This window comes from Piliocolobus tephrosceles, chromosome 16, assembly GCF_002776525.5.
Source record: "Piliocolobus tephrosceles isolate RC106 chromosome 16, ASM277652v3, whole genome shotgun sequence".
Classification (NCBI taxonomy): Eukaryota; Metazoa; Chordata; class Mammalia; order Primates; family Cercopithecidae; genus Piliocolobus; species Piliocolobus tephrosceles.
This window is the reverse complement of record NC_045449.1, coordinates 55,022,658-55,034,244: the sequence shown is the minus strand read 5'-3', so window position 1 is coordinate 55,034,244 and position 11,587 is coordinate 55,022,658. Positions and strand designations below refer to the sequence as shown.

The 11,587-nt window shown below is 47.8% G+C and overlaps 1 protein-coding gene across 8 annotated transcripts in view; it reads right to left on the bottom strand.

Moving 5' to 3' along the window:
• MAPT (microtubule associated protein tau) overlaps window positions 1-11,587 on the bottom strand; it is a 133,788-nt gene that overhangs the window by 67,057 nt on the left and 55,144 nt on the right. The gene's annotated exons all lie outside the window — the stretch shown is intronic.

Here is an 11,587-nt window from a genome sequence, read left to right as displayed (position 1 = left end):
AAATAAATAAATAAATAAATAAATAAATAAATAAATAAATAAATAAATAAATCCTGCTGCCTAGCAGTTTGCTCTTTCTCTTCAGTGGTGAAGGTTGGACTGAACAGGAGAGAATGGCATCAGCAGAGCACGTCTGGTAAGGAAAGTAAGGTACGGAGAAGTGAAGGGATGGTTCAATCAGATGCCAACTGGCAGCAAAACCAACTCTTGACCCATCGGGGGTGTCCTGACTCCTCCAGCTCTGAGCTCGCTGGCTTCCCTGGAGTCAGGCTGTGGCCCCCACTCACCGCACCGTCACGCACCAGGTCCCCCAGGTGTGCGTTCCAACAGTGGCTCTCCCAGTGTGCTGAGAAGCACCACACAGGGCCCAGTTGGGGCACGAGGCTTGGGATCTGAAGAGCAACACATACCCTTTTTCCCCAAAAGCCCCAGCAGGGAGATGCTGCTTCAGCTCAACAAAGCCGGACAGAAACCACCATTTGCTCACATTTTGTCCTCATCTTTATTGTGAATTATTATTATAATTATTATTACTTTAAAAATAACTCATAACTTTGAATTTCTGAACTTTGTTTTTTTTTTTTTTTTTTGAGAGAGAGTCTCGCTTTGTTGCCAGGCTGAAGTGCAGTGGTGCTATCTCTGCTCCCTGCAGCCCAGACGAGCTAGCCAATTTGGGTTGTCCCATTCAACCTGCAGCTAAAGCTTTGTGAACACTAAGAAGTTTAATGAACACAGTGGTTTTGTTCTTTGGATTTGATCGATTCCTTTCAATGACCAAGTTTCTCCTCTTGGAACATGGTGGACAGAGGTGTGAAAGTAAAAGTAAAAATCAGATGTGCTGGCTTTTCTTTCACATTTGCATATTTTCATATTCATAGCTCATGGCTATAGGAGGCCTGAATTTTCTTTTTTTTTTTCTTTTTTTCTTTTTTGGCTCCTGTGAATAATCCAGGATAAATGCTTTGTATGTTTTTTTTGGGGGGAGAGGGGACGGGGTCTCACTATGTTGCCCAGGTTGGTCTCAAACTCCTGGGCTAAAGTGACCTTCCCATTTCCGCCTCCCAAAGTGTTGGGATTACAGGCATAAGCTGCTAGCATGCCTGGCTCTATTCACATTTTGAGTAAAACAGTACTTTGCTATTTCTTCATGAGAAAAGTAATACAATCTTATTATAGAAAATGTATTTATACAAAGCAAGATGGGAAGAGAAAATCATCCCTCTGCCCAGAAATGATTACTGTTGACATCCTGCCATACCAGACTTTGACAGCCATGGATTCAGCTTTTGGAATTTTGGTCCATTATAAGTGACGTGAGATTCCAGGAGAGGCGGCACATGCCATCTGGCTGAGGAATAAATTTGAACCCCTCTTCCTCTATGGGGGCTGTACGGGAGTGAGGCACTTAGTAGGGAGTGAGCCCAATCCTCCCGGCTGCCCTGTCTCATCCCAACACGGCTCTGCTGTTCTCAGTCCTCCAGGGCACACAGTGACTCTGATGAAGAGGCAAAAATGCCATTGCTTTGTGAAAAATGGCCTTGAAGCAAAAGAGAACATTTTGATCACATGTGAAAAGGCAGATACTTTGTGGTACGAGGGCTTGACTTCTAATGAATGTGTAACAGGAAAGATCAGGCACTTGCGCAAACGTGTCTGTTTTCATGAATCTGTGGATTTACAAAGGTTTGGGAATGTATGTTAAGGATCCGTGATATTTCCCTCTAGCCTCTTATTCTATGCATTAAAAAATATAGTTGCAATTTCCTGACCTCGTGATCCACCTGCCTTGGCTTCCCAAAGTGCTGGGATTACAGGCGTGAGCCTCTGCGCCAACCCCCTCTCATTCTTTTTGCTTCTCTGTTCAGGTCTCAGTGCTCATTCTAACGACTTGTGTGGACTCTTAATTTATGAATAACATTAACCCTTGATCATATTTGTGGCAACTGTCTTCTCCAGTTGCCTTTTATTTTGGTTTCTGATGGTTTTTGATAGGCAGGGTTTAATTTATATAGTCAAATCTGTTTTCCTTTGTGATTTATTCCATTGCTCTATGGTATAGAAAGATCACCCATTTTCTTCTAGGTTTTTAGTGGTCTAATTTTTTACATTTATTGATTCATCTGGAATATTTTTAGGTTTAAGATGGAGAGAGGTTGAAAACTTTCTCCCCAAACATAACAGCTAAAGCCAATGGACCTAGGCCTATTTGCAGACCAATCTGCCCTCTTTCCCAGGTGAACGCACCATGTACTCTGTCCTGTCTATCTGTCAATTTTGGTGCTAGAGCCTCCTGATTTAAGCTTTGGATCTCAAGTCTTATTCTCTAGGTGGGCTCAGAATACATTTTCTTTTTCAAAATTATTTGACCTTCTTGTAAGTTTTGTCTTCCAGATGTACTTCAGATTTTTTTTTTCCTGCAAATTCTCAAAGCTCCATTGGGATTTCGGCTGGAATTGTATTATAGGCCAAAACTATAAAAACTGCTCTCTTCATATTTAGTTTTCCCACCCAAGAGCACAGTACATTTTTCCATTTTCTACTGGTTTCTGAATCTCTCAGTTGGGGGTGGAATGTAGTCCCGCACCCTTCCTGCCATGGCCACATCGCCCGGGGCTTTACACCGTTTTCGTGAACGGGCCTCTCCCCGTCAACACACAGATGATTAATTAACCAGGGCTCTGGGGCTCACAGCAGAGATGTGGCTGGGGCACCAATCATGGCTGGGGTGCCAGTGCCGGGGCCGCCACAGTGGCAGTGGTTCCATCAGAGGTTTCCAGGGAATGAACAGGAGAGCCATTTCCCAAGCCTCGTTTGATCAGACAGATGTGATTCCCTCAGTGGAAAACCTCTCTCCATGAACTTGTAAAAAGAAGCTGCTAGAGTTCAAGATGAGTTTCACATGATGAGCCCCATCTGCTCTGGTCTCTATGTTTGATGTCAGTTGTCCCCAACGCAGTGGTTGCCTATATTCTAAATGTGTGGGTTCTAAAGAGAGCAGCTCCCTTTAGAGAGAGCCTCTGAAGGAGCCTGGGAACTGTGAGAATCCAGGAGCCCACATGCTGGATAGCTCACTATGCTGTGTTCATCACCAAGTCCCAAAGCCCCCCTGCAGTGTCCTGAAAAGACAGGCTGGTGGTGAGGAAAGTTCTCTTCCCTTGGTCACTGAGTCCTGCCAGCCCCAGCCCACTGCCTACACACTGCGCCCCCATCCATCAGCTCATTCCTTTGCACAGAGCCAGAGCAGGTCAAAGGCACCATTTGGCCAGCCAGGCTCGACCTACGCCTGGTCATGAGCACTAACTCTAAGTAGACCCTGGCCACCTAAAATGTGTCTCAACCGTTCTCAATGGGCAAATTAGGCATACATTAAAATGGAAGGAGGCTAGGTCCCATGGCTTACACCTGTAATCCCAGCACTTTGGGAGGCCAAGGCAGGCGGATCACCTGAGGTCAGGAGCTAAGACCAGCCTGGCCAACATGGTGAAACCCCGTCTCTACCAAAAATACAAAAATTAGCCGGGTGTGGTGGGGCACCCCTGTAATCCCAGCTACTTGGAAGGTTGAGGCTAGAGAATCGCTTGAACCTGGGAGGCGGAGGTTGTGGTGAGCTGAGATTGTGCCACTGCACTCCTGCCTGGGCAATAGAGTGAGACTCCTCTCAAAAAGAAAAAAAAACCCAAAAAAACAGAAAGGAGTGTTTGCGCCGTGTGAGCCATTCTCCCCTCTGCCTTATGTTGGATTCTTAGAGGTGGCTTGCAGCATGTCCATCTTAGGTCCCACGTGGGGCAGGATTGCTTGTGTTGTGGCTGCGAACATCCCTTCTCTGCACATCAACACATCACCAAGTCTGTGGCGATGGGGTAAACCACTGAACACGCTGGCTGCTCCCCACTCACCTGTAGGGAGGTGAGGTGGCTGGCTTGGACTTTGTCCACAGGCAGGGGCAACCCACAGAGGTGCCCTAGGTGAATTTTGCAGCAGCAGACGGGGCCGATTGGATGGGTAGGGAACGACTGTTGGTAGGGAGGTGACTGCAGTGGTCCAAGCTTGCAGTGAAAAGGCAGAGGTGATAGAAAGGAAGGAACAGAGCCAAGAAGTATAGTTGAGAAAATACTAGACTGGGCTTCAAAATTGGGTTGGGGTCAGGGAGAGGGATTAGAAGCTCGTATTATGCTAGAAGTGGGCTTCGATGGCTGGGAAATAGGGGGTGGGGGTCACATGGTCAAAGGGAACACCTTCAGGAAGGAAGGCAGCTGGACAAGGGTGGGTTCTGTTTTTAGGAGAGCCGCTGCTTCAAAGAATCCTGCCCTCTCTTCCCCCTGACTGCGTTTTACTAACTGGTGACTCATTTGACTTAATGAGCTCTAGAAAGTTTGTTCTACTATGCCCCTTGGCTTTCATTATAATTGTAAATTGATTCCTTTTTATGTTATTTTATTTATTTTACTTTGTATTATTTATTTATTTGGAGACAAGGTCTTGCTCTGTCATCCAGGCTGAGGTGCAGTGGCACCATCACAGCTCACTGCACCTTCGACTTCCTGGGTGCAGGCGATCCTCCCGCCTCAGCCTCCCAAGTGGCTGGGAACACAGGTGTGCACCACCATGCCTGGCTAATGTGTTTTATTTTTTGTAGAGATGGAGTCTCACTAATATTGTCCAGGCTGGTCATGAACTCCAGGGCTCAAGCGACCCACCTGCCTCAGCCTCCCAAAGTGCTGAGGTCAAGGTCAAGAGTCAGCACATTTTTTCTGGAAAGGGCCAGATAGTAAGTATTGTAAGACTTTGTGGGCCACGTGATCTCTGTTGTAACTGCTCAACATGGTTACAGCGGGAAAGCAGCCATCGAAGATGAATGAATAAGCATGACTGTGTTCTGATAAAACACTAATTATAGATATTGGAATTTGAATTTCACATAGCTTTCATGTGTCACAAAACATCATTCTTATTTTATTTCATTTTTCAACCATTTAAAAATGTGAAAATTATTCTTAGCTCAAGGACAGTTTTGGCCCATGGCCAGAGTTTTTAGACTCCTTCTTTAGGCTTCTCCAGTATTTCTTCAATCAAAAAAAAAATAAAAACAGTGGATCAGTCTTAGCAAGAATCATTGTATGTTCCGATCACCTCCCATATTTTCAGTGTGGAGTTCTGCTTTTCATGTTGGGTATTCCTCAGCTGCTTCTACAGGTTTCCATGGGTTCCAAGTCAGGAGCAGGAAAATCAAGGGTCATTCCTAGGACTCGGGGCAGTGCCCCACTGTTCTGCAGGCTGGGGATGCTCGCTCACGGTGTTTCACTGCTGGGCTGCCTCATTCAGCGCCATGGAGCAGATGACAGGGCAATGGGTCTCACTATTCTGGTTTCTAATAAAGATCCCTCCTTCCCCTCCCCCTCCAACACCCCTGCAGAGCTTGAGAGAGTCAGATGCACCAATAGAAGGCTGATGACTTACAGGGGCTGATGCAGAAATCAACTCTTCCTTAAAACACAGGCTACTATTTACTATGCAAAAGAAATAAACTGTGTGCCTCTTGAGGGTCAATATTTTTCTTTGGGGAGAAATAGTGGAATGCACAGGAACAATCTCTAAGCAGGGAGGCTCAGCCTTCACCCCAATCCTGGGACAGGAAATGCTCATAGGTTCATGGACCTGATTAGACTCGGTTGCAAGAGTCACTGCACTGCATTGGCTGGGGGAGGTCAGCTGCCCCATGCTAATGCTTTGGGACCTACCTGCCGTGTTAAGAAAGACAAGCCCAATTTGGGGCCGGGCGCGGTGGCTCACACCTGTAATCCTAGCACTTTGGGAGGCCGAGGCGGGTGGATCACGAGGTCAGGAGATCGAGACCATCCTGGCTAACATGGTGAAACCCCATCTCTACTAAAAATACAAAAAATTAGCTGGGCGTGGTGGCGGGCACCTGTAGTCCCAGCTACTCGGAGGCTGACGCAGGAGAATGGCGTGAACCCAGGAGGCGGAGCTTGCAGTGAGCCGAGATCGCGCCACTGCACTCCAGCCTGGGCAACAAAGCGAGACTCCATCTCAAAAAAAAAAAAAAAAAGAAAAAGAAAAAAAAAGACAAGCCCATTTTCAGGAGCATCCTTGAGGCTCTGCTTGACATAGGCAGAAAATAGGACCCAGAAAGATGTCCCTGGAGAGCAAAATGAAGTGACTCTTCTTAGTCTTACAACCAACACTGACTGAGCACAAGAATGCCAGCCTCGCCAGGTAGGACTTGCAGGGTCACTCAGTGCCATAGCCCCAGGGCCTGGCAACAGGAGGTGCTCACCTGGCACCTGCCAGAGAAGGGGCGCTTGCTCCATGCAGGTGCCTTGCAGGCATCTCTGTGACCCTTCAGGACAATCCTTGAGGTAGGTGTCATCATCATCATCATCATCATAGATATTATGATTCCCAGGAGTCTGGGAAGTTACCTGTCCAAGTCACACAGCCAGTACCAGGCAGACAGAAATGCAAAGTGACGCTCCGCTGCCCCTCACTGCCTGTTCCTTCACCCTGGACCATAAAACATTCCCCAACTTTTTACCTGAGATGTCAGGGTGCAGGTCTAGGGTATGGAAGAAGCAGTGGCCAGGTCTTACAACCAACCGCTGGGTGACCAAGCCACTTCTCTCAACCTTCAAGTTCTTTGCCCCCCAAACCATTTGGTGACCCCAGGGCTCCCTTCTTATGCTGACATTGTATTCTATGTAGGTCCACAGGCTGAGTAGCTGGGACCACAGACATGCACCACCATGCCTGGCTAATTTTTTGTATTTTTTGTAGAGATGGGGTTTCGCTATGTTGCCCAGGCTGGTCATGAACTCCAGGGCTCAAGCAATCCACCTGCCTTGGCTTTCCAAAGTGCTGGGATCACAGGTGTGAGCCACAGCACCCAGTCTAAATTTCTATTTTATATGAACCTTTATTTTGTATGGGTTTTTCAATGGAGATATAGTCTACTTTAGCCTGTGTCTTCTAACTCAGGAGCCTGGGGCAGGGTGGTGATCAGTGACAGGACAGCAGGTCTCCAGCCCAGGCCAGGTGAGAGGCAGGGGACCCTGGCATCCTAGCCAAGGACCTGGCTCCTTCCTTTCCCTCCCCTCTCTGGCTGCTACTGCCCACCTCCTCCAGAGCCAAGGGCAGGATGATTTCTCTGGAAGAACTGGATAAAGGATATCTAAACCAATAAACAAATGGCGCAGCTGTGCCTCTTGGCCTGGGACTCCCAAGCCAAGATAGTGAATTGAAAAACACATAAATAAGCATGCCCTTGACGTGGCTACGCAGCCTGGACCAGATGTGTCATCATCCACAGATCCCTGTAATCTAAGCGAGACACACAGACAGGAAAATACACCTGATCTTAGCCAAAAGGCCGAGAAGCGATACACAGACAGGAAAATAAACACACCAAGGCTGTTTTCCTCAGACCACTTGTTTTCTTGCTTTTCTAAATCCATCAGCCTTCCTCCCTTTCTCTCTCTCCTCCTCTCTCTCTTTACTCCTTTCTCCTTTCCTCAATCCTGTTTTCTCAGGCAGTGACTTAGAGGCAGTGGGGTGGGAGGTAACGAACACATTTTAGGGGAAGCGCTAAAGTTGAGTGAAACTGGACACTAAAATGGGACATTTTTTAGGGACCCTTGGAAAGGCACTGCCTCCTGAGTCCGTCCCTGTGGTTTTGTAGCGAAATTGAGGCCCTGGGAAGGCACTCCTGGTGCCTTCTTCAGAATCACACCCTCCCAGCCTCAACTCATGCCTCATAGGGAGACAGAGAAATCCAGAGGGTGCGGGCAGACAAAGAAAGGGAAAAGTGTCTGCAGCGTTGAGAGAGAGAGAGATGGGAACAAAGATGACAGTGCAGAGTAAAAGAAGACGACGCTGGAGGGTGAGGGGGTGAGGCAGGGGAGGGATAGCCATGGAATCGAATCATGAATCCAATCACTGCTGCCGCTACCCATAGGCTTTTCCCTTTTCAAACAATTGTTTTTGATTGACTTAAAATTCATGCAACATACAACGAACGATTTAAAATGAATGATTCAGTGGCATTTAGTACATTCACAATGTTGTACAACTATCACCTCTATCTAGTTCCAAAACATTTTCACCAAACCCAGAAGAAAGGCTGGATCTCATAGACAGCTGCTCCCCCTTCTCCCCTCTGCCAGCCCCCAGCTGCTCATCTACTTTCTGTCACCATGGATGTATCTCTTCTGGATATTTTGTATAAGGGAAGTCACATAGCACGTGGCTTTTGGTGACTGGCTTCTTTCACTGTGAATCCACATCTTGGCAAAGTTCCATGCTTCATTCCTTGGGTAATGGGAGGGATAGTCCACATCGGTTTATCCATTCATCCATTGATGGACACCACAGTCTTTTAATAAGTTAAAAGTGTGGGCCGGGTGCAGTGGCTCACGCCTGAAATCCCAGCACTTCTGGAGGCTGAGGCAGGCAGATCACTTGAGGCCAGGAGTTTGAGACCAGCCTGGCCAACATGGTGAAACTCCATCTCTACTAAAAATACAAAAATTAGCTGGGCATGGTGGCACGTACCTGTAACCTCAGCTACTTGAGAGGCTGAGGCATGAGAATCACTTGAACCCAGGAGGCAGAGGTTGCAGTGAGCCTAGATTGCGCCACTGCACTCCAGCCTGGATGACAGAGTGAGACTCTGTCTCAATAAATAAATAAATAAATAAATAAATAAATAAATAAAAATTTAAAAATTAAAAGTGTGGGAACTAGACAATATGGACCTTTTTATTGTGACTTTTCTGACAACAGTGGAGATGCAGTGGAGGGAGAAGGGTATGTGTGCAGGAAGGGGGAGTGCTTGGCTAAGGAAGGAGCCTGGCAGGGGCCTGGACAACCTTCACGTTCTTCCTCATTTTGCCAAGGCTGGGCCTCCAAGAACCCCCAGGCCCTCAGGGACAGGGATGTGCAGGTGAGACCCTGGGTCCCTTTTGCTCCCAAAGAAGAGGGTCTTCCTAGCAGAGTTCACATCTTCTGCGCAGCTTACCTGAGGGATAGTTTTGGCTGTCCCCTGAGGTGTTGTGGGGTGGACAAGAAACCCCAGGCATCTTGCCCACCTCCGAGGTGACCCTGGACGTCACTGGGGAACGCTGCTTGCTGTTTGGAACATGTCTGCCATTTTCCTGGGCACCTGCTCGTGACAGTGCATCCAGGCTCACTGTAACCTGTGAGGTGGACAGATGGAGTCCCTAGATGGGTAAAAGACCTGAGGGGCAGAAACTTGCCCAAGGCCACCGAGCCCCAGGGACCTAACTCCCCCCAACACACACCCCTGCCCTCAAAGCAGGATTCCCGACAGTCTTGCCCCTCTGCTCCCCACGTCGTCACTCCTCCCCAGCCAAATCTCTGCTTACAAAATCCAACTGGCTGCTCCCTCAGGAGAACCTCCCTGGGGATTCTTAACACCCCAGCTTTTGCTCCTAGTCTGTCTGGCAGGTCTGTAGGTTTCCCACGATCTGGGGCTGTTTCTTGCTGCAAGGAGGCAAGGACCAATCTGCCTTCCTGCACCTGCCACCATCCTTCCTGTTCCTTCTATCGTTCTTACTCAAGGCAGTACAGTTTGGTAATGATAACTCAGGTTCTAGAAAGCTTCTTGGGCAAGGGAGGGGGACCAGTCAACACCCCTTGCCAGTATTGGATTATTAATAACATGTTTACTTCAGCCCTGAGGATGAGCCACTCACAGGGGCTTCACAGAGAGGATCTCTGTAATGCTCACAACCACCCCGTGAGAAGGAATGATGAGGAAACTGAAGCTTAGAGACTTTCAGAAATCTTTTCAGGGTCGCACAGCTAGTAAGCAGAGAGCAAGGCTTGAATTCTGATATTTTGATGCTAAAACCCATCTCTACCCTCCCTACTGTACCCTACTGTATCAAATGGGTGCCTTCCCAACAGAGCATCCCCTTTGGGAAAGGGGAGTTGATGGTCATAACCCAGGCCCTGCTGGAGTCAAGAGTCCAGGTGCTGAGGAGAAGCCCGAGTCGGGCTGGTCTCCCACACCACGGGCGCATCAAGCTGGGGACCCGGACCGAGCTTCCAGTCTAAATCCGACGGCCATGGGGCGGCCCCGGCCTGTGTCTCAGGCCGCCCTGCGGCCCTCGCTAGGGGGCAGCCAAGGAAGGTCCCGGGCTCCGCCGCCGCGCACCCGGCGCCCGCGGTGACTCAGCGGAATCGCCGCCTGGCCCGTGGTTCTGGTCTGGTCCCCCTTACCCCCTCAGTTAAAGACCCAGACTAGAATCAAGCACAGGGAAGCCTGCACAGCCTTGTGAATATACCAGAAACATTTTAAAAGAGTGACTTTTATGGCATATGAATTATATCTCAATAAAGCTATCGTTAAAAACAAACAAAAATCCCCTAAATGGATCTCTCGCAGGTAACTGAAGACCAAGCAGCGATAAACCTAGAATCCAAAAATAACCTTAACATGCGCTTTGTTCTCCAAGGTAATTTTTGGCTTCTGCACCCTGTCTTTCCTTTGCTCTGGTCTCCTGCTCTGCACCACCAGGAATTTTCCAGCACATTTAGGCGGAAAGCAGGATTTCTCATAATAGGAACCATGTTTGAAGCATTTCCAGTTATTGCCTCATTTAATTCACACAACAAACTATTATGCCGACATAATACAGCTGAGGAAACTGAGGAACAGACAGGCTGAGTAAGTTGCCCAAGGTCACACTGGAAGTATGTAATGGAGCCAGGCTTAAAGACGCAGACATCCTGGCACCAGCAGCAGACCTGTCAAGCCAAGTGATAGCCGAGATTAAATCAAGCAGTGACTGGCAACAGCTAAGGAATATAAGGACACTGGCCCAACTGAACTAAAGCTCTTGTTTCCTGGGAGAACTTTCTCCTTATTCACAATTTGTTCTCGAATGCTTATGGTCCAGCTATTTTGCTTGAAGGTATAAAGATAAGTGATAGGGCAGGCATCCTAGTCCTGGGCCTAGGTGAAGGCTGGAGCCCACAGTCTCTAGGAAATCCCTCTACTCCAGGAGCAGGGGAGTGTGTGCAACTAAAGGAAAAGAGAGCCCAGGAGGGCTGGGTGTGGTAGCTCACGCCTAAATCCCAGCACTTTGGGAGGCAAAGGTGGGCGGATAACTTGAGGCCAGGAGTTGGAGACCAGCTTGGCTAACATGGAGAAACCTTGTCTCTACCAAAAAGTACAAAAATTAGCCAGGTGTGGTGGCGGGTACCTGTAATCTCAGCTACTCAGGAGGCAGAGGCAGGAGAATTGCTTGAACCTGGGAGGCAGAGGTTGCAGTGAGTCGAGATCACACCACTGCACTCCAGCCTGGGTGACAGAATGAGACTCTGTCTCTAAATAAATAAATAAATAATAATAACAACAAAAAAACCTAATAATTAAAGGGTTAACTATGGTTAGCCCTAGGGAATGGCAGTGAGGAAGGGTGGGATCCATTTTTTTGCTTATTCTATGCTATTTTGATTTATTTCAATGAGTATAATTTGAAATTTAAAAGAAAAATAAAGAGTATTTTTTAGAACTGGGGTGACTTTTTTTTTTTTTTTTTTTTTT